The following is a 27,736-nucleotide window of genomic DNA, read 5'->3' as shown; positions in this document are numbered from 1 at the left end:
ACTCTGTGACAGCTGGAAGGATTCCTGCCTGTGTAAAATGCCCTGGGGTTCAGGTCTCATGTGGTGCAGGACTCTGGTCTATCAGTCACGTTTTGCCATCCTTACCACAAGTTTAAAGCTTTCGTGACTTCACCTTTGAGATGTACTTATGTTTCAACATTTGTTAAAAACTAACATCCATTTTTTGCTCTTTCTATGTCTACCTTCAAACAGCTGATTTCAAGAAAAACACAGAAAAATATATACAGTATTTGGAAAGAACTGCTAGCTATGCATGTTGCTAGATATGTTAGCTGAGGTCAGATCTGGGATAAATACTCCATAGAAGGAGGCAAATCAGCTATGCAAGTATGTTAAATAATTCTGAAAAGATGACATCATATAAAATATGTGCTTTTCTGACCCTGCCACCCTTATTGCAAGTAACGTTTTGGGCCTGAAAAGACATTGCAGCCAATGCTGATTAAACTTGCTAGAGGGCTGCCTTAGGCCATCTCAGTCCTTTCTGATGTGTAAATGCACAGAGCTTTTTATTACTTACACTGACACAGATTATTTGTAAGACTTCTGCACGTACAAACCTACAGTTACAAACCTATCTAAAGGGTTAAGCATATGAAATGCAAGGCTCTTCATCTGAGCAAACATAACAGAGAAATCAGAAATGTTTAATTAGTTCCCTGATCTGAGATTTTTGAAGTTCCAGTTACTGAGTAAGTTCAGCTTTGAGTGATGTTCCCGAAGTGTGTCATTTACACCAGTGATGGTCTTCTGAAGATGTCTGTTTGGAAGCCTTTTAGATATTTGGCTAGTTTAGCAACCATTTGGTAAATGTCAAAGGTGAAGGCTGCAGGTGGGTTAGCAGGGCAGAGGCCTGGCTAGGCAGAACAGAAAACGGTGTACAACTTGTCACTTCACCCTCAAGTCCCCCCTCCAAACAGACATTTTTTTTTTTTTTGAAACATCTCCATCAAATCCGGTAGTTCCTTTGCTGTTCTTGTGTTCTACCAAACCATATAATGGTTTGTGGTGTTGACAACTCCAGTCAAAACTGCATTTAAAAGAAAAATATGAGCAACTCTTCATACAGAGGCCACATTCTCTACGCAAAAGTATGGAGCATTAAAGAAAGTTCAGGCTACAAATATGTCTCACAAGTCCAACTTTTCCTGTGTGTGGCTGGACACATCTGTTATGAATAAGAAGTTTCATAAATCATTGAAGATGGAAAAAAAAGGGCATTCTCAGATATCTCAAAAAATGCATATAATCTCTTTTCATTCAGTGAAAGATGAAAATTTTCAAAATTCAGGGTCGCTACCTCTGCATTGATCCATACAAAGTCCACAGTGATGCCTTGTGTTTGTGGCTTTCATGTCTGTGTTTAACTCCTGGCACTTTTAAGGAGCTCAGTTACTTGATAGAAAAAATTTAAACAAGCGGGAGGGATAGGAATGAGACAGAATACTACAGAATTGACACAGAGGAGTCTTTCTGATGTTGGTAATGTGCTGTCATCTGCTTCTACCTTTTATTTTTACATATGTGGAAACACTTTACATAAGTGGAAAACAAATTTGCCAACAACATGAGATATATACCTGAGTTTATAGAAATGATGCAGATTGAAAATGTGGTTTTTACAGTGGATACCTTGTGTGCTACTTCGAGAAGAGTTTTAATGACCATTTTGATGTGAAATACGTCAAGGTAGCTATGCAAAAACTCCCTATTTATTCCAGTTTGCAGGGTACTTATGGGACCTTTTTATCTTAACACAGTTCTTGTGGCTATCCTTCCCAGGAGCTAGCTGTGCATACTGAAGAGAAACAGAAACTGCTCAGCCAGGCAGAGATTTTTAAGGGTAAACACTAGCTCTTCCTGAAATCCAATTCTGTCTTACTATAGTGTATAAGCAGTTTTGCAAACAATATGGGTGACATAGGAAATTTTGCTGTAGCAGCACATTGTCACACTGAGTAGCAGCTATTTCTAAGGCACCGAGACCACTGTTTTTACATTAATATATTACATATTAAATCAAGCAGAAAGGAATTAAATCAGTTCTCTGCAACGCATCCAAGGTGCAAACATGAGTTGTTCCATGAACATGTGCTTGAAAGCCTGTCGAGGCTGATTGAAAAAGTTGGGCATTCAACAAGCTTTGATGAAGGCTGCTGAGGGTACACAAAATCTTCCCTTCTTGCTTTTGCTTTGAGCCATTCTGGAGAATGTATCCTGGCCTGTGAAAAAAGTGTGGCCCTTCTGCAGGGCATCAGGTGGTATATCTGGTCAGACTACTGGAGCACTACAGGTGCTCCACAAGTGGTATCCCTAAACAGCATTGCTAATGTTCTCAAATCACTTTGTGACTCCAAGCTCTGCCTAAAAATGAGCTTTTTTTTCTTTCTGCTTCTTTCATCAATCCATTTTATAAGCATTGAGGAACCAACCACCTCTTTCTAAAATAACTGTATTTCATTCACTGATCCCATAATTGAGCAGAAGGGTAAAGTAATGCAATTTTTGCTTACAACATGACCTGCTGTAGAATTCACAAACAACAACTCTACCTTGCCACAGTCCATTTATGCTGAGATACTGCTGACTTACTGAGATAGTACTAAAATAAAAATCCTGGATATGACTCCTTGCTTGAAACTGGCTTCTAAAAACACATTGACGTCTCTTCTTTGATCTATAGCTCTCTTAAGCAAATGACAGACAAAGAAGAAAACTTTTGGAAAAGTTGATTTTCACAAATCGTGGCTTAATAGAGATGTTGGTGTGTTTTACTGTAACAATTCTGGGAGTATGGTCTACAAAGTAGGCTTCAAAAGTTGCTAGCAATCCCATTTCTTTCAGGGATGGAAAGTTCAAAGTAGAGCTATTACTGGATGCATTCATCCAGGCTCAGCAGTTCACATGCTGAGCAGAACTCCAGCCACATGATGAACCCCCATTCCCTGTTCCCTGTGCTGCTCATGGGGAGGAGGTACAAAAATTGGGAGTGAGGTTAAGCCTGGGAAAAAAGCGAGGGATTGGAGGAAGGTACTTTTAAGTTTTGGTTTTATTTCTTGTTATCCTACTCCGATTTCAATAGTAATAAGTTAATTTCCCCAAGTCAAGTCTGCTTTGCCCATGGCACTATTTGCTGAGTGATCTCCCTGTCCTTTCCTTGACCCATGAGTTTTGCATTATATTTTCTCTCCCCTTTCCAGTTGAGAAGGGGAGTGAGAGAGCAGCTTTGCTGGGCACGAGACATCCAGCTAAGGTCATCCCACCACAGCAGACACAGAGCACACGGAAGGACCGAGCAAGGTACTGGTTTTCCCAGGCACACATCTAAGTGAGTGAATCTGAGCTATTTACTGCAGGCTGTTTTATTTCCCTAAACTATCTTCTTGTTCCAACACTAGTCCTACGTACTTGACCTCTGTAGTGTCCTTGGCTGTTGAAACTTCAGAAGCAAATAATACTTTGCTTCATCAGATGATTCAAAAATGCTATTAGTCATCACTGAAATTCTTCTTGAGTATCTTCCATTTACATATGAAGTAGGCAGTGAACTTTCTCTTAGTATTTAGTATATTTTGGTATCAAAAGGGGGGGGGTCTAAAATTGTATATTGATCCTGAACTAAATATTTTTAGAAGACTTAGTGTCTCAGGATAAGCTCTACTTGGACTGTGAACATGTCATCAACTAGTCCAAGTGCAACCTTTGACTGGAGGACAGGGGTATGTTCCAGAAAAAGAGAAAACTCACTTTTCACTGACGAATGAATTAAAATTGCTACTGATATTTCTTTGATTTATGTGGAAGTTCTGTACTTGCTGACAGTAAACTGTTAACACAAAACACCATACAAAAGGTGTAGATATTGGGAAATATAACTACTTCAAAATTAAAACTTTTTTTGGGCATTCTTTTTAGAGAAATGTGAAAATAGAGACAATGACAAGATAGCCTCTGAAGAAGTAATCAAAGCACACCAGTGTTATCTACAGGTAATTTATCTTGATATGACAATAAAGTACATGTTTTTATTCCCAAGGTTCCATAAATGACTTGATACAACTTGGCTGAGATTGAGATTTATGTAATGCCAATAATATACCTGCTTATCTCTTAGCTGAAGAAACAAAAATTGGCAGATAAAGATGTTTTGCTCTGTGGCCACTGGTGTCTTTAATCAAAGATTTATCAAAATGTTTCTCAGCTTCCTGACTGCACAACAGAGAAAGGAATTGTCTATTATTCTGAAGTAATCAGTGAAGGTACAGTAGGAACATTTGATAAATGTAGGAAGAGTACTATATCACTTTGTTTGAACTCTCAAATGTTAGTGCTTGGACACCATTCTGTTTACAAATAAATGGAAAATGAGAGTGATTACCTGTCCATACTAATGATGTGTTCCGTTTTGAATTGCCCATGTCGAATAATACAGCAAAAAATATTATAGGCTATGAATATATTTCTCCAATTCAAAGTGTATCAGAATGCAGGGTCTATAGTTATACTGATTTTTAATAAAGATGCTGAGTATTTACAGATTTATTTACATTACAGCTTCTTAAAATAGGAATAATTCCAGTGAAAACAGTTAATGCTTAGAGAGAACCAACCTATTTTTAACATTTTGATGATAGAAACAATGGTTTCTGGATCTTGAACATAAGAATACTCAGATGACTTTTAACTTCAATGAAAGAGAAGTCATAAGATTTCCATTATTAGGGTGAAAGAGCAATTAATCTTACATTTATGTTCTGAAATGTTTGTAAAATAGTTAAGAAGGAAGCTTTATCATATATCTTCATAAGAAGCTCATGAGGTTAGATGCTTCAGCAATATGTCAGGGAAACCAGTAGAAATTAGGCAAGTGGCCAGTGTCAGGTCTGTGTTTAGTCAGGACTTTGATCAAAGTGTTCTAGACCGGTAGAGCCGCTTGGAAAATTATCAGGAGGATAATGTTATGAAACCTGTAACTCGCTGCATCTTGCAAGGATTTTTCTGAGACCTAACCAATCAGCCAGTAAATGAATTGGGACTGTTACGGTACAGAAACTACTGCCCTAATTATGAGCACTGCTGTTACATTTCCTACTCGTGTGTGGCTGGCAAGACGCAGCGGAGGTGGGAAGCACGCTCCCATACCAACATCCACGTGAAATTCAGGGCCCAGTACACGTGCACACACACCCCACTGAAACCCTGGCTTTTCTATTTCATTACTACTCTTCCGTTATCACTGTTCCTTTAATAGACAATGGAAAAATACTCTGAAAGCAGTTCAGGCTATGGAAATAGACCCTTGTGAAAGAAAAGGTAGAAAGGCAATATGAAATTGTACTCATTTTATGCATTCCTTTGTCCCCTTCACTGCCACCCCCAGAACAGAGTTGCTTAAGATTTTACCTGTTTCAGGAAGAAGGAAAAAAAAAAAAAAAAAAAAAAAAGGTCTTTTGCTATAGAATTCTTGTTATTTTAAATGCTCGTGACAGGATTATTTAGAATAATATAAGGTTTTTTTCCCCTTTGGCTAGCACATAAGGTCTTCAAGAAATTTCCTTCACGCAGCATTGGCAGGCTCAGCAGGAGACCGAGTTGCTGAGCAACCATCTTCCTTATTAGATGTAATTCATGTTTTAACAAATAGAAAGAACTCCTCATGGATTGACCAGAGAAGAAAAAGCAAAAGGGCAGGAACTACTAAATACTGAATTGAGCATCTATATTATTAACCACTTTTGACAGATAAGTAATGAAAATTCATAAGCACAAATAACCCTTTCTTATGAATTGTATCTTAGAAGCTCACCTGCCTTTGGGAAGCATTGTGTTGTTCCATCAGTGTGCTTATGAAGCTTTCATAATACATAATACTGCTTTGTCAGGTCAGAACACTGCCTGAGAAAGAAATTATAATGGGCTAAATTATGTGGGAGTTTAAATCTGTTGAATTTGCATACAAGCTGTTAGTAAATGTGGGGTAATACTCATACTTATTAATTATATTAGAATTGCCTTTAGAGGTCTCCTCAAAGCCTGCTCAGGCACCTGTGGGGAGAGGAATGGGGAAACCGTGATGCTGTGAGCACTGCTGTGGATCTACCCGAGGTATCTGCAGGGGCAGGATGAGCATCTGCCTAGGTCAGTTAGTTGTTGCAGCCCGCGGACTGCCCTACTCTCCTGAAGCTATGGGAAGTCACAAGGCGAGAGAATCCTGGATTTTGGAGCGTTTGCATTTTGATGGATAAGCTTCTTGTTCAAGGACTCCACAGAATTAATGACTTTGCGAAAAGGGAAAAACTGTCTGACTAGAGTCCTGCTCTGGGAAAAACTATACCAAGAATGAAATGCTAAAAATAAATGGATCAAGAAAGCATTTTTTTGTATTCAGCATATGTGCCTTGTTGAGCTGAATCCATGATCCCGCTTCCCAGAGACACATAAATTTAGATGGCCATCAACAGCTTGCTATTTTTCTGTCAGCCAGTTCCCAGGGTGTGGCACACCCTCAATATAGGGCATAGCTTATTTTTTTATACATATATAGAAGGCATAGCTTATTTTTATATATATGTATTCACATATAAAATGTAGCTTTTGGATCTCAGCTCCGTGGGCTGATGTAGCTCCTTTAGGTGTGCATAGTGAAGAAGAGATTTAGTTTTGCAAGACCCCAAGACCATCTATGTTTAGTTGCTGAATGACGGCTGCTGTCAAACAACTTACTCCTTGACTGCGAGTGGTGGCTGGGAAGATGAATCTGGAAATAATAATTTACTTGTGGAAATGTAGAATGACCTTCTAAAAAACGTATCCTGGTGTGGTGGTGAAAATGTAAACCTTCATGGTACTCAGTAGTGGCCACAATGACAAGTGTCACAATCCCTCACATACTGTAGACAATTTATAAACTGAACGTGGTAATTCTTAGCTTGGTTTAGCAGCTTGATAAATGCTTCTTTTCTTTACTCTCCAGAAGTGTGGAAAATTGTTACACAGAAATTGTTAATAGTCACTGAACAACTATCAGAAGAGATGTTCTGGATCTGTAATAAGGTTGTTATTCTATTCAGATTAATTTAATTTGTATTTCTGTTGATAATTCACCAATTTACATTAACTTCTTTTCCTCTGAGAGCAAGGGAGTTTTCAATCAGTTGCAATTTTTTTCCTAGTTGCTTCTCACTAGCACAGATAAGAACTCCAGGTGGGGTTTTGTTTGTTTGTTGTTCATTAAACTAAGCACAAGCTATTTTGGACAAAAAAGTGTACACCTTGAAATTTGTGGTTGCTATTGAGTGTATAAATTACCAGCTTAAAAGGCTTATCTCTGTTACAAAAACTTAGTATGCAGGACTGTTCCATGAGCTCTCTTACATAGGCTTTTTTTACTTGAAACAGAAGCTGAAGGAGACTCATGAATCATAATTATTTTTCTCTGAAAAATGGATTAACTTCTTTGATCATTTTGATATCCATATTTATCAGCTGAATTTCACTATGAGAAGCCAGGCTTTAGTGCTAACATGATTATTGCTAAAAAGGATGAAAAATAGTTTTCTTATGACTGTTGCAAGATATTTTTAGTAATTGTCACTTGGATAACTTGTGCAAAGTCATAACTGCTTTACATATTATCACTGAGGACTTAATCTTGAAACTACTGTATGAAATTAGAGCAGCGTGAATTGAATTACATTTTGTATTAGCCAAGCTACTAAGCAGGAATGGGAATCAGCTTGTCATATATAAAAAAAAAAGAAATTGTGGGTAAAACCACTTATCCAACAAACAGTGATTATTAAGAAAGCAAGGACCTGGCTCCTGTGGTGACAATTACAAGGCCATTACTTTCATGGAATTGAAGTCTGTGGGCTGAACAGAAGAAAAATGCTGAACTTCTCTAATTAAAAATACTGTGTCCTTAGCATATACAAAAATACCATGATACTGAAGAGAATCTTAAGCTTAAGGAAAGGAAACATGTTCATCAACCACATCCCTCCTAAGGAAGCTCTGCTATAATTGCAGTTCACTAGAGTTAAGCCCAAAATAGTACTAACAATTGAAGTGTCCCACCAGCGTCACCTTTTTCCCTGGAGCATGCAAAGGCTCTGAATGCCACATAAAGCAGGGCACTGAAAATGTAAACTTTAACCATGGAATTTTTTGAGCTTTCATCTATTCTTGTTTTGCTCTTGGCAAAACTTTAAAGAACTGGCTAGCTTGTATCTACATTTAAATGTGGGTTAATAGGAAAAATGTGCAGGGACGCTGATAGCATAATTATGAAATAAATTAAAAGTGCATCTTATCATTAAAATACGCTGCATATTTCGGAGTGGAGAAGGTACAGGGACTTCCTGCTGGTGCTTTAATCTTTTCTAATAGCCAGCATGAAGTCCTGTTTGAAAAGGGTCAAATACTTGCTAAAGCTTTGTACTTGTACATGCACGTCTGTATCATCATGCACTGCATTATTGATTGACCATACAGATAAGAACGTTCAGCTTTAATGGAATGTGTGATGTGAACTTTAGAAATTTAATGGTTAAAAGCACTTCACAGATTAACCTTTCTTGGGGCAGCAAAGATCCAGCTGGCCTCAGAGTTCTCCAGCGTATTGCTGGAACTTCTTCATTGGATGCATTCTTATAGCTGCCCTAGGAGCAAACTGTAGTGTACAATTCACCAAACTATCCTCTTCATTCTCTGAATAAATATTATTTTGCTATGAATGATTGGTACCAATGAATGACCCTGAAGTATCAAAGGCGCTTGCAAACATAATTTCTTCCTGATGTAGGCTTTAAAGTCTTAGAAAACAGTGATGATGATGCAGGTGTCAGGAGCAACTGAGTGTTATGGAAGTTACGTATGAGTCAATACAGGTTTTCATTTATCCCTCGACCTTATCTCAAACGTATTTCATGGTCAGCAAAATGGCAGAGAGGATACTTCCAGTTAGGCATGTCCCATTTACATGGAAATTTGTTCCCCTCCAAAAAAACAAATAGCAGAAGGCTGAAGAAAGCACAAGAACCAGGTCATTGTTGAGTAGTAATTTGAATTAAGTTAGAAAAAAGAATTTTTAACATCTAAGCTTAAACTGATGTTTTCTGGTGCTTGCTGAAAATTAGAAAAAACTATAAAGGAGCTTGCATTGCCCAAGGAAACAATAGATTGTTAAAATGCTCATGTGTATTTAAACCATGTTTATACTAGATAGTACCGAGGAATAAACCAAAGGTCTCCAAGCAGAAATTACACTTTTAATAATAAAAGTAATTTCCTAAGAAAGGTACATTGAAGAACATTAATAACTTAAAAACCACTTCTAATTACAAAAGCACCTCACGAATAAGACAGTTACCTTGAAAGTCAGAAAAGGAAGATGAGCATCAGCTATTAACTTTCTCAAGTGTATAAAACATATAAAAGTGTATCTGAAGTATGTAAAAGCTGGTGTAAAAGCAGGGAGAGCTAAAGGAGAAATGTCTTTAAAATTATTGCTAAAGAATAGTATTTTCATAAAAAATTATAGCAAATAGCCTTTGTTTTTAATTTTGAATATATTCCCTGTTCACACTGAACAATTTAACTCTAAGCAGCATGGGAATCACCTACAGAATTGCTTGCTTAAAAATGTTCTTACCGATATTAAAATATTTCAATAGGAACAAATTTTGCATTTATTAACTATGTCAGAATTATGTAAGTTTCAGCTTTTCATTAAGTTAATAGAGCAGAAAAACACGTAATCCATATGCCTCAGCTTGTGTTCTTTTTTATTGTTGAGTAAGAGCAGACAGTAGCTTTTAAGTAGTAGAAAATAAATATATAACTGGGCAATGCATTTCTGAGCTGTTTCAGGCCTTCTTGCACATTTCCATGACACAATGCCTGAAAGTACAATGGCATAATGCCCACTGGAGAAAAGACTGGAATGCTATTTGTTCCCAAAACTGCATTTCCTTGTAAGGGAACAAGCTTAACTTCGCTAACAGTTTCCAACCTTTCATTACATTTTCAGATGCAACTAAGGTTGTCTTTTTTATTATTATTTTTTCTTAAGATCGGAGGAATAGGGAAGAAGTAAACATCTCCCCGTGGTTGGTGGTACTGAACGAAAAGAAGATTCTCCTTTTCACAGATCCGAAGAAGTTCATTCTTAATGGTTAATAAACAAGCCATGTCAAGAGTTATTTCTTAATTCATATAAATAGTTACATATTTAAACCTAACAATGACCTCAATGCCTCCTAATGAAATGCTTCCTAAAGCTGCATTGGTACAGTGTAACACAGAGCTGCAGTGACAAGAGAAAGCATACAGTCTGCTCATGGCTTCTGCTCTGTGTTTACAGGATAATAAAAAGCATACTTATTTGCGTGGTCTGACAAAATATTTTTAACTTTGCTGCAGTTGACTAGTACTGCTTCCAGAACAGCAACAACTCCAGAAATGGCCTTGTAGGAAAGAGCTGAAAAGTTGTATGCTACTTTGATTGATACTGCCTCTGAATTTAGAGTGAAAGTAATCATTCGAGCATTTGTTAAATGCTTGACGTTACGCTACTTGTAGGAGCTATTCCCAAGGCCCAGGATAAAGCCATAACATAACATGAAGCACCGTCTAGTTTCTTTGGAGGTTAGCATTTTTAGTAATTTTACTTGAATAATTTAGCTAGACTTCTTTTAAAACACCTTGCCACTTTCCATACATTACTTGTCCTTTTATGGCAAAGGGACAGTTTTGAAGATGAGTAAGATTCCAATGAGGAGGAAAGAAAAATGATGGAAACTGCTTCAAGCTTTTAGAGCAACAGCAGGTCAAAAAACTGGAAGCATGGTATGATTAACCCAAAAGGTAGCTGTGCTAAGGAGCAGACTAAAAACCCATGAAAAAAACAATCTGTAACCGGAAGGCTGAAACATAAATCTGGGAAATAAAACTGAAAGGAGAAAAGGCTCTGACCATGAATTGGGCTGAACAATGAAAGGGTGAAATCTCAGCTGTCAGACACATGGATAATATTCCTGTGGAGCAGGAAAGCAAACCATTGGGGTCAGCCCTAACAACCTCCTGCCTCAAGCGTTACTCTTGCTGTATCACCTCCTTTGTAGGCTTGCACTTTCTTCAGACTTTGTAAGTTAGCTCAAGAGCCTCAGTTTTTGCTTTGAGAGGACACTCAGCATATGACTCGAATGAAATAAGCATCACCCAGACACACAAGCCTGGCAAAAACTGATACTTCCTTGGATTTACCAGTCATCATTGTTGAAAGCTGAGCCTGAGCCCTTTCCTGTGTACACCTTGGGTAGCAGAGCGATGCAGTAGGCTGCAGGCCATCTGTGTTCCATGTTTAAAGTGAGTATGTACAGATTTAAAAGCTTCCTGTGGAGCTGAGGCATTTGCATGAGTGTTCAGTGCTGCTTTAATATCTGCCCATACACTAATGCCCAAAATCCATCCTCATGGAGCAAGCAAGTAAAAAATTTTCAGACACCTCAAGGTCTGCAGATGCTCAGTCCTACACTTTGCACGTCCTTAGTTTACAGCTGCATGTATACAAAAATAGCCCTTGAAAAGTTTGACTAATGAATCAATCAGTGAAAGAACACTTTACAAAGGGGCATACAAAACCTATATTATACATTTTTTCCTAATAAAGGAAAACCAAATCTTTAGGAAACATCTGGCTTCCCAGAATCTGTAGGAAGTCTATGGTTAACTCCCTGTACAGCGCTTAAGAAGTATTTCTTAACTTGAATAGGAGTGTTTTAACAAAGCATTAGGCATCATCTTGTTCAGGGAAATTGCAGTGACAGGTAAAACACTCATGAAAAATTGACACGTTTATTTAGTGTGCCTAAAGCTGCCGCCCATAGCAGAGAAAATAGAGCGCTAAGGAAGTGTGATGGTACTAAGCAGTGTGAGCTGGTACTGCATACAGCACTGCTGAAGTACAACAGGGCAAGTAGCCCAGGTTATCACATCTATTCACAGCAAGTCCTTTGTAAAGACAACATTTGAACTCAGTCCTACTCAATTCGATATAACTAATACAATATTAAGTATAGTTATGTGGGGGGGAGAAGGGGCGGGATGCTGAAAAAGGAACAATTTCTGATTTTCATCCAGAAAGCAGCACCAGCAAAGCTCTGACTTTAAATTGTATTTCAGAAGCTTGAGAAAACACTGGCTTTTTGACAAGACAGTCTTAACAGCTGCACCATGGAAGGAGTCCCAAAAGGCATTTCACGGCTGGAAGGCTCCCTAAATCTAGTAGGTTCGGGCCGGCCTGCAGACAGCACTCAGTTCTAAGTCGTTTGCTGCCATCTAGTGTCTCTGTTTCTGTTTCCAGCCCTTTAAAAAGGCCATTTTAGTTGACAAATTGCTTCAGAAGATAAAAGTGGGTATCAGTACACTATTCTGCAGCTGACACTGCAGAGGAGGACAAACTAAATTATGCTTTACATAAATTCAGGGGCTTGCTTGGTGTAGGATCATGATGGAAGGTCCTTTGAAAGCGGTAACTGCAAGGCTCTGCTAATGAATCTTGGTTTATTTCAGCTCAGTAACAAGAAATACCATTTCATGTAAACTGGAAAAGGATATTAGAACTTATGGTTCATTTTTATTTTTTAATATGGTTATTGGAAAAATTGCCTACATGATATGACATTTTTGAGCACCCCAAGATTTGAGGCCGTGCAAATAAACACCTAAAAATACTCCCTTACCAGCTACATTGAAATTAGGCTGTTTTGTCACAGAATATTAAGTTTCAACTTTACCTACTATGATTTTTATTTTGATCATAAAACTTGAGGTACACTGGCATTTAGCCTATAGAGAAAACATCACCTAAAGAACATTAATAATCTGACAATTATCCAATAGCAGTACCTTCCTATGTTTTCTGACTATAAGCAGATAGGTTCATTGCTATTAATGGCACATATATTCCTTAGTTTGTCCTTCATTTGCACCATTAAAGAACACATCCCTTTAAAACAATTAATCACCTCCATAAATATTTTCATTTATACTGATGTTGGGGAAATGTAACATTTTATTAAGAGCTAATAAACCATTGTCAAAATATTTATCAGCTTCAGAGTCAAGGATACATCTATACATGGAATGTCATACGGGAGTCTTGTCAGCCAGGGGAAATCGGAAGCATTAAATCTAGATGTAAGCATGTAGCTTTTGTAGCACTCAAGTCAAATGAGGGGAATAGTGATTCTGAACTCAAATGGGTTGTGTGTTCACATGAGTTCTGCTGACTTGGGGGCTACTGTTTGCAAAGCCAATGTAACTCGCTACATCCTTTATCTAGTACAGGCACATTCAGCTTCCAGGGCAAAAGGTGTGCTGTCAAATCTTCCCTTTCCGATCACTTTTCCTGATTTCCCTCTGCCAAAGGTTTCCATTTATCCTCACACACTTCTGAATCTCTTCCTTCTATCCCTTGCTGTTCATGTTTCCCATTGTTCATTCTCATCTCGTTTATCACTGTGACTGAAGCAAGAATTTCTAACCAATTGCAGTGTGAGGGAGCACAGAGCCTTCCTCTTCCGACACTGCTGCCCAGCACCATGCTGGACCTGAGAAATGAACTAAGTGGAGCAAACTGTGGGGAAAATTTGGCCTCACCTGCCCTTCTGGACTGCAGGGTGCTGTTTCTGACTGCTGGCTGAACACCAAGGAGCTTCGAGGGGATGGAAGATGCCTGGCAGTTTTCCTTCTGCAGTCAGTTCAGTATCTGACAACTATCAGGTCTTTTCTGAACAGGTATCAACAGCTATTTTTTGAAAGTAAAACCAGCCAAGTACGTGGAAGAGAACGCTTTTAACCTCTGAATGAATTTTTGTCTTGGATACCTACTTCAAAGGATGCAGTAGAGAAATTTGGGGAAATGATACAAAAAAATGTTTTTGTTACATGAAAGAAACACAGGACCTAATTTTTAGAAGTATTTGATTATCTTTGTACAAATGAGGCCAATGAATATAATTTTACAGTTACTACAGCAGTAACAATTCAGTAACAGCTTTTCTGCTACACTGCAAGACCAGAATCTATGGCCATAAGTTATAATTCTACTTCTGGTTTGGTTTTGTGTTTTTTTTTTTTTTTTTTTTTAATAGATTTCCTAAATCATTCTAGTCACAAGCTTCTTATATAAAACTCTTGCTATAGCACCTGTTAAATCTAATTTGAAAACCATTTTTATAAACGTAGTGGTACACATCATCCATATCAACAATGCAAAACTGTAAAATATTTGGGCTAAGAGTCTTTCTGTAAAGTATTTTTGGTACCTAATGAAATGATTGTTAATATGAGATTATTATGGAAGGAAGGTTTTCTGAAGAGTCACTAAAATACTAGCAGTTTAGATTAAATGTTTATGAAGTGAGCACAAGAATCTATCTGTAACATGGTGCCCAATTATGTGTGTTTATAATACACATCAGAAATTGGAACTGACCCTTCAAGGATCAGTCTGGGCAATAAAGTCGTTGAAAACTATGGTACTTGGAAACGATGCTTGGAACAAGAAAATAACTGTCCCAAACTTGACACAGGAGGGGATACATGAACCATGGAGGGCTGTGATGAATGCATGCTACGGCTTCAGCACAGCTGTTCAACAGAGGCCAGTCATCAATGAAGGCTGGTATAAAACAACTTTTCTGTGGTGGTGTAGTAAGATGTGTATATGAAATAAAGTCTGTCAATTCCAAAACCTACCACCACGGATTATCAATACTCAACTTCACTTTTTTGCTTTCAATCTCTGTGGTACAACATAATATTTTACATAGAAGAAACAGGGCCAGAGCCATGAAAACAGTGGGGTGTGCCATATTAGACTGATATAGCTAGGGCAGACTGAACAATAAAAGTAGTCTTGCTGAATAGAAGTGATTTGTCCTAAATCCAATGATCGCTCTTACATTGCATTATTAATGCAATTAATGTCTTTCCTTACTTAGAGCATGTTAATGTAGGCTTAAGATTAGGGAATAATCGTTCGTATTATGGATTTCTATTTTTGTAAGTCAAAGCTGTTCTAGAGTAACGACACATGCAAAAATACAAATCATACTAATTTGCATTCATTTGCAAATGATAAGGGGCTTTTTTAATGGAAAAAAAGGACCGTGTACTTCAAATGATCCGCTAACAATTTATCCATTGCTTTTTATGGTTTGGTTAAGATCATTAACTATTGAAAGCTACATTCACAAATATAGTTGTAACTTAATCTCCATTTAAGAAGCACTTCTAAGGCTTGCACATGTACCTAGAGCTTCATGTGAAGGTTTATTGACCATGAGTTTGGGAAATGCTTTAGCTTGCCAGTTTAATCTCAAAATTAATCTCAGATTTGAAGAAACTACCCTTGCAGTTGGTGAGCTCTGGTTGCCCATGGAATTTATCTATAAAATATGCTGCTGACAGAATGAGTATACCCTGTCTTTGTACCTCTGTTCAAGCTCATTTGAAACATTTGGAATAATATTGCATTTTGGGGGCAGCCTTTCCTGCTGAGATCTGTGCAACTTCTATTTGTGCCTCATCAACAACTTTTAACAAGGGCATGGAGTGCTATATATCTAAACATGTCCTTGCAGGTTTGGATTAGAACAAGCTTTGCTTTACATTTGTCAGGAACCTGGATACTTCACAGTGTGCAGGCAAAGTCATGTGAATGATAACAGTTCTTCAAAACTGTAGCCACAGCGTGTTCTGTAAACGTTTTGTCAAAATTAGGCACCTCTGTACACAGACTAGCCAGCCCTGTGCAAGTGTCCAGCACAAATGGGTGAGGACACTCAGGAAAGGGTAAAATTTTGGAGACATTAATTTTATCCATGTGCTCCTGTTAGAGGTCAGATTTTACTGCTTTTCTTGATTTAGAAACAAGAAAAAGATGAAGCACAAGTTTTGAGAGCCTGTCTAGCATAACTACTAGCTGAATACAGTCCATTATAATTCTTGAGCATCTGTTCCTAATCAGCTGCAAACACCAACATGCCCCTTTATGTTAGAATCTCTGCTAGTATATTGAGAAAGTCTGCTGGAAAAAGGGCCTTGAAAGCACAGGTAATTCTTCCTAGGATGAGATTCACACTTAAATGGTGGGGAAAATATAGTCTGTCAGTTCCAAGACCTACCACCACTGATTATTAATACTCACCTTCACATTTTTGCTTTCAATCTCTGTGGTACAACATTTACAGAACAAAGAGTAATTTTTAAATCTTTCCTGAAAGGCTATGCTATTACATTACTTGATCATAATATTACAAAACGCAATTGTGAATCCAAAAGGTAGAGGGAGATTGAAGATGGCAATTTCAAAATGCAAGGCATTTAATGGGTCCCCTTGCCCTTTCTATATCTCTCCCATGAGTAGTAGTACTTATTTTCATCTCTCACCTCCTCCTTTCTTCTAATTATGTATTTCTCTGCACTGCACGCCAACCACTTTTCCTTTTTTTGACTGATCCTAGTTACCAGAATGCTGCATATTTGATCTGCAAGTGTTTGGATTGACCAGAAGTTTGCCAGCTTTGTGGTGGTCAGTCAGATACTTCATATCTGGAAAAGGATGAAAAATGTGGGAGGGACATTGGTCTTTCTGGACTATTTATATAACTTTTAGTTCACCTGGCAACTTCTTTAAAAAGGTGCCTTCTTGACTGAAAAATGTGTAGATGATTCTCCCACTAAACACAATTTAGCAAAAATATACTGGTTTTGTGAACAGCTTTTAACTGCAATTTGATGGAAGCCTGAAATTGAATTCCTTTAGAGTGTTGAAAATCCCATCCTAAACTTTTTGAATCTAAACAGATGTTTGTTTTGAGCTGCTCTGGACTTGCAGATTCTCTCACTTGTATTTAGGAAAGTACTTGCGCTGTTTTGGATGGAATTTATTAAACCTTTGCACTAGAGATGTACAATGGCAAAAATATAACTCACAAAAACTTCAGCTTGCTCCGTGCCTTTCTCACTCATCCTTAATCAGGATTTTGCATTACAATAAACTGCAACCTCAAGTGTTTAGGAAAACTTTACTACTCTGAACCTAATCCTTGAACTACAGCCAGTATGCCACTGCTAGCACTTTTGTTAGAGGAGCATTGAAACCACTTTTGGGGTATGACTCACTGAGGTGATAATCATTCACCTCAGGCAGCTTGTTTATTGTGGAAAGTGTTTCAAGCATCAAAAGTGATGCCCTGGAGAAGAAAATCTATTGCAAGCTGGGGGTCACAGCCCCGCAGCAGGCATATGCCCCAGGTTACAGAGCCAGCCAGCCTCACTCAGCAGGCAGAACAGCACAGCCCTGACGTGTGGCTGTGATGCAGGTGGATTCAGAGATCCCTCACTAGTGTCCTGCAGCTTCTGGGGCAGGTTTCCAACCAGGAGGCAGCTTTCTGAGGGTAGCTCCTCTGGCTGGGTCAGGGTGACAAGAGTGCATTGGGAAAGGGTAGCTAGGTATAGCTACTGTACTGCCTGTATGCTTTGGAAACCAAATGAAAGAGTAATGTGAAATATTATTACGAGTTCAGTCTTATAAGATATAAAATGGTGTCTTTTGGATTCCTCATAATGGAAGCCGAAGCATTTCCTCTGAGCACTGGAGGGCACTGCAGCACTGAAGAAGAAACCAGCTTCAAAAGATTGAGAAAATAATGACTGTTTGCAGATATGAGGAGGGGCTGGGGGGAATCGGAAGACAGCAGAGCACCAACCCTTCATTCCTGATGTGGCACACTCAGTCCCCCTTTAGCTGGAAGTGTTACAGCTTTATATAGCCCTGCAAAGGTCTCGGCAAACCTGTGTCTAGGCAGGCTTTGCAGCCTCAGATATGTGCTTAATACTTCTTTTTCAAGTACACTCGTTTTTCCTTCAGTACTTGAATTGATTTTTTCATGTATTACAGTATGTTTGAGATTTTAGTGAACAAAATACACAGCTAATTCTGCCCAGCCATCTTATTCTGCCCACCCAAAATACAGAGCCAGATAGATGGGGGAGTGGTCTCAGTTTTGCATTCTGTCCACAATATACACCTCAATTAGGTCATTCTTTGTTTAGCTCAATGATGCTTTCCTAAAAACCGGGATCAGATGCCACATTACTTTCTCATTCATTCTCGGGCCAAGTCTTTTAGCAGCTTTATGAGCAGCTTCATCTCTCTGCATTTAAGTTAAGGAGAGAATCTCATTAGAGGTGATGGCTCTCCCCTCCTTAAGAAACCAGCAAAGAAACAGAAAACAAAAAAGCTTCTCTGGTGATAATTGGAAAAGAAGTGATTAAGGGGGTATTTAAGATTATACTAAGATAAATTATCCCTGTAAATCTAAAAAGCAAATCAGAGACAGAGTGTAGGTGTGATGGCATTTCTACCTTTACACAGTCAGAACATGTATCAAAAATACAGCTCCTTACATTTTTGCTTTTCCTCCCACTCTCAGCATTTACCCTCCTTTTCAACTCCAGTTGTCAATTATCTTCCACTCAGTCATTTTAATATATTGCTATTCTGTGGCTTTTCATGTTGTTGTTCTGTAATCTTGTTACATCTCATTCCTCTCACATTGCAATTCTGTCCCTTCATTCTCCATTTTCTTAGGAAGTCCCTCCATCCTTTCTCTTGCCAGTCTCCCACTCTGTATCTCACCTTCCATTCCTAATCCTCCAGCTACAACGCAAGGCACTTCTTTTGATTTCATCTTTGTGCACCACCCCTCACACACACATTTCTCTTTCCTGTAGGTTTTCTCAAGGTCAGAACCTTCTTCCTGCATGTTTAGGAGATGCCTGGCTGCAGCTCTCCCCAGTAACTCTGCTGAGCTCTCTCACCAGTTAATAGGGAAGGGAAGGCTGACAGGGAGGAGTGAGACTGTGGTGCAAAACAGGTTGCAACACTAGTAACAGAAACAGGCAGATAAATGTTCTAGGGTTTCTGTGAAATTGCTCCCAAACTCCAATTTCATCCAAAGCAGCAAGATCAGTTTTTACCGCCCAGGCTGCAACAACCTCAGGGCATGCACATCACTGATTCTTAGGTCCCTGTCTCAGGGTGGCAAGCAGTGATCTTACTTTGCCACCTTGTGAGAAAAAAGGATGGCAAATACAATTACTTAGAGCAGACAGTGTTAGCTCCCAGAGTCTGGAACAAGGTATCAGGAAATAAATGTGTTTGCCTTACAAGCCTATGATCTTCAGTCTCATCCATGCTGGCCTGTGTACCAAGTTCAGGAAGACAAGTTAGATGTGCTTTAAGCCTGTGGCAAAGACCAGACCAAGCTCTTGCTGTGGCTGTAAATCCCATTTTGTGCCACACTTTGGCTATATAAGCTAGTTAGGCAGAACTGAACATGAGAAGAAAGTGATTATTTGGATTCAGTAATATATAAATATAAAACTGTGAATTAAAATTTTGTTATTTTAAGCTGCACAAAGTTATTTAGCAGTGTAAGTAAAGCTTTGAAAAACACCAGAATGAATTTTCTACTTGAACTTCATCCTAACAGGGTTTAGTTTCTCTGGCTCTTACACTTGGTTACTTTTTATAATAAAAGTAGGTATCTCCCCAGCTAAAAAAAAAAAAAAGAAAATGTACTCAAGCTTATAAAATATAAGTAAAAACAGATTTCTTGGTGTCTATCTACTAATGTCAGTGCTAATCAGTGATGGAAGACGAGAAGAGGGAGAAAAAGTCTGAGCTATTTTTGTGCTTGGCATCACCAGCTCTGTCTTGTGATAACATTATGCTGGAACCATTCATTCATTCATTGCCCAGACTTGTTTAGATTAAAAAGGTCAATTAAAAAATGCAGAACAAAGATTTCCTTGTTCTGAAGTGAAGAGATGTAGCAGCTGTAAAATGTAAAGTTCTACTCACAGAAAATACAGTTTTCAAGAAGATAGCAAGTCTGTACAGCATGCTACAAATTGAAGAATTTGTTCTGACATAATTTTGATATAAAATTAAGCAGGTTTTCGTGCTCTAACTTGTTTAATTGTGTAGGGGCTAGAGAAGACCTGTGCCACCCTTCTTTGTACTAGGGAAAATAACCTTACAGTACATGGCATGGAAAGACCAGGAGATGCACCCTTCAGAACAGCACTACTCCTCACACATATGTAGGCTAGGGAGAAGGCTACACCATGCTTCCACCCCTGAAAAACGTTGCAGTAAATGCAGTTTGACAGTGCAAGTTTCCCCTTTAGAGCAAGACAGTCCTGAGTATTACAGATGGTGCCATGGACTGGTTTTTTTAGGTGTTTGCTCAATTTTTATGACATGGGCTTATTTTCTGCCTAGGAGAATGTCAGGCCCGTACCACAAAGCACTTACATGTCAGATACCTAAGGTAGCTCCAAACTGTCTGGTTATCTGTGCTGGTGAGCAAAAATGCTCAGATACGGTGTTTGACTTCTCATTAGTCTCTTTGAAGGGTCAGGTTAATCAGTCAATTCAGTTTGATAATTAATTGTACCTGCTTCGGGAACTGGCTGATTTTGCTACTAAACTGAGTATTTCTACATCACTTTGTGTGTATAAACAGCTTTTGAAGGAGCTGAAAAAAAGTTTTCAATTCAAAATAATGCCAGTGTACATGAAATATTTGTAATTGTCTCCAACTTATAGTGTTAATGCTGCAGATAGCATAACAAACTGATTTGATTATGCCCAGCATTATTCAGCAAGGGAAACTCATTCACTCCGTGTTGCTAGGATACCAGCCTTATTTACAGATAGTTAGAAGCTTCCAGGGCAGAGAGTGCTGAAAAGCTTCAAGAGCAGATGTAAGAAGAAGAAATAATAAATGGCAGTGATGATGCATCGGAATTAGTTTTAATTTGTGCTGTATGGTGGGATCCTGGTGAGAGAACAGGGAAGCAGCAAACACCTCAGGACTTAACCCATTGCAGTCCAAGTGCTGAAGGTTGAGAAAACAGAGAGAGCAAGAGGGAAAGAAATCTCTGGCACTGCACAGTAGTTAAGTCTGTTGTCAAGTTTAACAGATTTTTGAGTCGGGAAATCAGCAGTTGAAAAATAAGTCAAAAAAAGAATGTATATAAGAACAGGAAGATGCACCTATAAAGGAGTCTATAAAGAAAAAAATTCACCATTAGATGTTTAGCTGGGCTAGCCTAATTAAACTGGGTTGTCTTATTTGCACTTTGTCATCACCATTTCAGCTGGACAGAGACCTTCCCTGGGACACCCCTTGTTTAGCAATGTGGCTACCCAGAAAGAAAAGTCTTGCCTTGAACAAAGCTTCGCACAGCTAATTTTGGAGTCTTGGCAAGCTTTGGCAGTGCTACAATTATAAAGCAAACTGACATGCAGCACCTCACAGCTCATCCCCAGGGTCCTTCCCCAGCTTTGTCTCTGCTTTCTTAAGGACAGTGACCCAGGAGCTGAGGGCCCTCACCCACAGCACTGACCCACAGGTGGGGATGTGGCAGACAGAGCCTGCAACACGGTCCACCAACAGCCTCAGAAAAGCAGAGGGCATGGACAGCCTTTAGCCAGGAGCAGCAGGGCTAGAGACAGGGACACAGTGTCACCGAAATCAGGAATAAGAAAACTCCTTAACAATGTAACTTTAAGAAGCAGGCATTCCTTTATGTAGAGCCAGATGCATGGGGGATCATTCCACCTAACATGCATGCCATATGTTACATTTAGGCCAGATTATAGAGACCATACATACATTTACACATCACATGTCTCTGAACAGTCATACATATTCATTCCTTTCCAAGAATAGGTAGTACTATGTTAATTAACCATCACACATGCTCCTTACAGGTATTTAAGGAAAACTTCTGGGGGTCTCTGACAACAGCTGAGCATCTAGTTACAGTTGACTGAGAACGGAACCTCAATTACCTTTCCCTGTATGGGCTTGTCTTGATCACAGTTCAACTTCTTTTGGCAAGTTTGGTCTCATATCTGGTTTTGCAAGATGATCTTTTAGGTCCTTCTTGGAATTATTAACCTTCCCTTAACAGTATAATGTTGCAAAAGTACTGTTTAATGATAATTATCTCTTATATGGAAATGAACAGCACATGGTGAGAATTCCCCCTTTGAGACTTCCAAAGGAAGATCTCTTTGGGAGTCTCACCTAAATTGCCTAATTCTGATCTACAAAGTGCGGACCCCGATCAGAAGACATTCCTATTGGTACCTCAGACCTTGGCTTTATTTCTGTGAGTGACACCTTAGTTACTTCTCTAGCTTTGCTAGTGTGACAGGGGAAAGCTTCCGGCCATCCCGAGAAGGTATCAATTAATACTGAGATACACCTGTACCCATTCTCTCCTGGTAGTTCAGAAAAAAACTGTCAGTTATCTCCAGGTGAATTTCCCTGCTTAGTCATCCCTGGGGTAGGTCTTTTCTTATTCACAGGATTATTTTTAAACAAATGGGACACTTCGCTATTACAGACTTTATTATATCAGTCATTCCTACGCATATAATCAAATCTTGAAGACTAGAGATCATGACCTCACCACCCCAATGTGTTTCTTCATGTCTGTTTTCTGCATTCTCAGTCATTAGTTGTAACAGAAAAATGACTTGTTTTCTGAGGGTTATTAACCAACCCTCTCTGTTTATGGTTGCTTTTAAAGGTGATGCCAATTGTTGATCTGCCTCACTATAATTTGGCTTAAGAATTGGGAAGCTGTTTTATTGGTATTAATGCAAGGATGCTTTGTTCACCCACCTCCTCAGCGGTTTTATCAGCCAATTGATTACTCAAGTTTACTGCAGTTTGTCCAAAATGATGTGCTTTGCAATGCATTATTAAGAATTTCTTCCTTGTATTTATTAGGTGATCCTTGGGCTGACAACAGTCCTTTCTTTCCAGATAGTCACATGCACATGGACTATCCCAAATGCATATTTGGTGATGTATTGATGGGTAGAGTGTTGGCTTTTATCACCTCTGCAGTTGTAACCACTGCATATCCAGCTGTTTCTCTTCCAACTTATACAAAGCTACTACTATTGGTAAACAATTCAAAATCAGAATCTGTTAATGTTTCAACCCTCAAGTCTTGTCTGCTTGAATGTACATGTTCTATAGTTTGTAGGCGGCCATGATACAGGGATTCAGAATTATTTGTGTCTGAATTAAAAAACAATAATTGTTAACCTCTGTGATGGTTTTAAGTTCCACATCATCTTGGTCCAACAATATAACTTGATATTTGAGCATGTGGCTTGGAGACAACCAATGTTCCCACTTTTGTTCTAAACAAGAAACTACCATCTGCAGAACATATACCGTAATTCTCTGTTTCATTGTTAATTTTCTTGCTTATTGAATTAGAACAGTTGCAGCCACAGCACGCAAACTTCCTGGCCATCCTTTGTTCAAATTGTCCAATTGTTTGGAAAAATATCCCACAGCTCTCCTCCATGTTCCTAATCTTTAAGTCAGCATGACCAGGGCCAAATGTACTTGTTCATATACAAATAGCTTTAAAGGCTTAGACAAGTCAGGTAGTCCCAATGCAGGTGCTGACACCAGAGCCCTTTTAAAGTCCTTATGGCTGCTCAGCTTTTGGGGATCCATAGTAAGTGGCTCTCTTTTGACCCCTTCAGGGTTTCACCACTAGTCCATAGCTGAGGATCCACAATGTGCACCGTCTGACCATGCCCAGGAATGCTGTCAGCTCCCACATGGTTCTTGGTTCTGGAGTTTGGCAGATTGCTTCTGTCCTGTTGGCTTCCAGTTTCCATTATCCTTGGAAAGTCTCAAATCCAGGGTAGAACCAGGTAGAATCCTGCTTGGGCTTTGCCCTTTGACACACTATATCCTCCTTGTCTTCAGAAATTTAACTAGCTTATAGTTACTTGCAGGCATTCTCCCTGAGTTTCTGCAGCCAATAAAATATCATCCACATACTGTAATATTACTTCTTCTGGATTTTCCTTTTTCCAGAATTCTAATTCCTTTGCCATTTGATTGCCAAATATTGTTGGACTATTTTTGAACCTTTTTGGCAATACTGTCCAAGCAAGTTGAGTTTTGTGTCTGGTGGTGGGGCTTTCCCATTCAAAAGCAAATATCACCTGGCTACTTTTGTCTAGAGGTATGCAGAGGAAAGAATCCTTAAGATCAAGTACTGTAAACCACCTATATTTTTCCTTTAAGAGTGTCATTGAAGGGGTATGGGTTACCTACCACGAGATGAATGTCTTGAACAATCTGATTTACGGCTTTTTAATCTTGAACTAATCTATACTCCCCATATGGTTTCTTTACTGGCAATATTGGAGTGTTATATACTGATTCACATTCTACTAAACAATCAGTAATTTAAAAATTCCAATATTAACTCTTCCAATCCCTTCCTATCCTCCTACTTAATAGTATACTTTCTTTTTTAAAAGCAGCTTGATTTTGGACTTTAAAACAATCCTTACTGGTTTGACTAATTTGGATCAACCTGGGATACCATTAGCCCATACCAAAGGGGTTACTGCATCTTCTAACTCTTCAGAGATTTCTTTCTTTGATCTCTGTGTATTCTATAACAAAAATCTTTGTTTCCATAGCTTGAGATTAGAGTATTAACAATCGTGCTTCTCCATTGGTAAAAACTATCTATGCATCTGACTTACTAAATCTCTTCCCATCAAACACATCAGGCATTCAGGCATATCTAAAAATTGATGAGTTACCCATTGCTTTCCTAACTTGGATTTTTAAAGTCACAGGAAGGGTTGATTCTCACTTTTCCCTGTGGCAACAACGACATTTACAATTTCTTGACTGAGACCTCCTTCACAGAATAAGTAGCTCCTGTATCTACCAAAATTTCATCTCATCATTCCCCAGCTTCAATATAACCAGGAGTTCAGCTAGGGATGACTTCCCTAGTCCCCTTCAAGGCTCATCATTTAATGTCATCAACTTAATGGTCTGCAAAGCAGGTTCCAGGTTAGGACACTCCCTCTTCCAGTGTCCCTTTTCCCTTTTCTCAGTTATTAAAGCAGCCCATGCTGCTTCCAGTATTTTTCCCAGACCCCTTGAATCTGCCCCTTCTAATTTTTGAAGTTTCTTTCTTATATCTTGGGACAGTTTCCCCATAAAAATAGATGCCAATTGAACAGCTTCTCCTGGGTTTTCTAGATCTAAATTACTCTATTTTTAGCAGTTATTTTTAACCTTCCCATAAAAGCCAAGGGTGATTCGTTCAGCTCTTGTTTCATTTCATAAAATTTGGACCAATTTATCACCTTTGACATAGCATGTCAATGAGAGTTCATACCATTTTCCATCTTATCTGCAAAATACCATAATTTGCAATACAGCATTGTAGCTGAAAGTTCCATTCTTTGGCCATCTTTCTTGGTCATCAAGGGTATACATTGGCTACCTATGATTACAATATTCTATGGGTTGTTTCAGAGTGAAAAGACTTCCTCTCTTGTTTCCCAATGCTTAAATAAACATCCCAAGGGGGATTTCTTTAAAATACCTCTTTCAATAGATCGAGTTGTTGCCATGTTAATAAACACAATTACAATAAGTGAAAAAACACCTGAGACAGGACAATACAGAAGTCCAAGACAAACCTCATACGCATTCTTACAAAATTTCTCATCTCAAAATATAATCCAGGTCTTGATATCCAATACCATTCCAAGATCAAACCCACAATTGCACACAGGGGAACTCTAATCCACAATTATATACAAAAATCCCAATTCCAGGTGTCCCTGGGCCAATGCCACAATTGTGCCCAAAGTTGTTCCACAGACTTTCATCTAGCAGAACCATAACCTCTCCTTTACCACAAATCCTTAATGTGCAGAACCTCCCCTTGCATCTGACTTAAGGAGCTTCCCAAAGAATGCCTTTACCTTTTCCAGGGTTCTTGCTCAGAGCTTTTTGGTCCAAGGATCAGAGGTTCTCCCCGAGAGTCCCGCAGTGCTGGCTTGAAGTCCTGCAATCCCATAGAGCCATCAAGGTTCAGAAGCAGAGTCCCACCCGGGTCACAAAAACCGTCACTGAAGTCGGGAATAAGAAAACTCCTTAACAACAATGTAACTTTAAGAAGCAGGCATTCCTTTATGTAGAGCCAGATGCATGGGGGATCATTCCACCTAACATGCATGCCATATGTTACATTTAGGCCAGATTATAGAGACCATACATACATTTATGTATTATGTTTCTTGGAAGAGTCATACACATTCGTTCCTTTCCCAAGAATAGGTAGTACTATGTTAATTAACCATCACACATGCTCCTTACAGGTATTTAAGGAAAACTTCTGTGGGTCTCTGACAACAGCTGAGCATCTAGTTACAGTTGACTGAGAACGGAACCTCAATTACCTTTCCCTGTATGGGCTTGTCTTGATCACAGTTCAACTTCTTTTGGCAAGTTTGGTCTCATATCTGGTTTTCCAAGAAGACCTTTTGTTTTAGGTCCTTCTTGCAATTATTGATTAACCCTCCCTTAACAATATAATGTTGCAAAAGTACTGTTTGATGATAATTATCCATTACACTGGAAGAAACAGTACACAGTGACAACAACATAGGCCCAAAGTCCAACTGGAGACAAGCTACCAGCACCAGAGGTCTTCAGGTCAGCCAGGATGCAGAGATGGAGACAAGCTCACCTGCACCACAAGTAGGGGAAAGAACAAGGCCCAGGCCTGAGCTTAAATGGTGCCTCAGGCCTATGGGCAGGGGGTGTGGGGGTGGGTTCCCAGGTGAAGCTGTTCCAAGGCAATTAAGGCCTCTTGGTGCCCTCTGGGCCTTGACACTTTATATCCATTTTATGAGCTTCCCAACAAATAAAACAAGAATACATGGGCAAGGACAAGTGTGCTCAAGCCTGGGTCTGAGTCACCTAAGTGCACAGATTCTCTGTGCTCCTACTTTAAGCATACCCAATATGTTTTACTAATGAATCAATTTACCGACAGTCTCATTTATGGAATACGGCTCCATCAAAGATGGGACAGAAAATATATTTTCCCCAAGATAACTCAAGTTCTGTCCAGTGAGAAAACAGGTACCTGCATCTCCAAAAGAAATCATTTCCACAAATGTGACAGCTTCAGATCTAATGGGTTTAGAAACCCATTTCTCTTGAGGTTTCTACTGAAAGGTGTGTAAACGTACGTACGTTTGCACACCAGCAGCCTTAATGAAAAAATCCTACAGATTCACAAGAATGGCTTGTTTCAGCTGAGGGAACAGCAGAAGAAATCTGCCATGGCTGGAATGCTGCAGTCGGGATGCTAGCCATGGCTGTACTGCAGGCCTGATGACTAAACTTGCTGAATACCATGAGTCACATCAGGCTGTACCTCCCCTGCCCTAGCTGGCTGGGCCCATTCATGTCCCTGTGATACAACACCAGGGAGGCAAAAGGATCTTAGCTGGGAGAAAGAGCACACTGAAAAACAAAGAAAGAAACGAGTGAAATGTGTTTACAGCCTGCTCCGTTGGTTTGCAGCTGGCATGCATGAACATCCATCACTTAAATGTTTAAGGCTCTATTACTCAAGCAGAAGAGTGTCAGTAGCTGCAGGCACAGAAGCAAATTTTACTCCATTAACCCTCAAATACCACCTGGAGTAACTCGTCATCTTCTCCAGAGTTCCTCTGGATTATCCTAGTGTAACA

The sequence above is a fragment of the Falco naumanni genome, chromosome 1, assembly GCF_017639655.2.
Source record: "Falco naumanni isolate bFalNau1 chromosome 1, bFalNau1.pat, whole genome shotgun sequence".
NCBI classification, from domain to species: Eukaryota; Metazoa; Chordata; class Aves; order Falconiformes; family Falconidae; genus Falco; species Falco naumanni.
The sequence above is the reverse complement of the archived record's forward strand: the minus strand, read 5'-3'. Positions refer to the sequence as shown.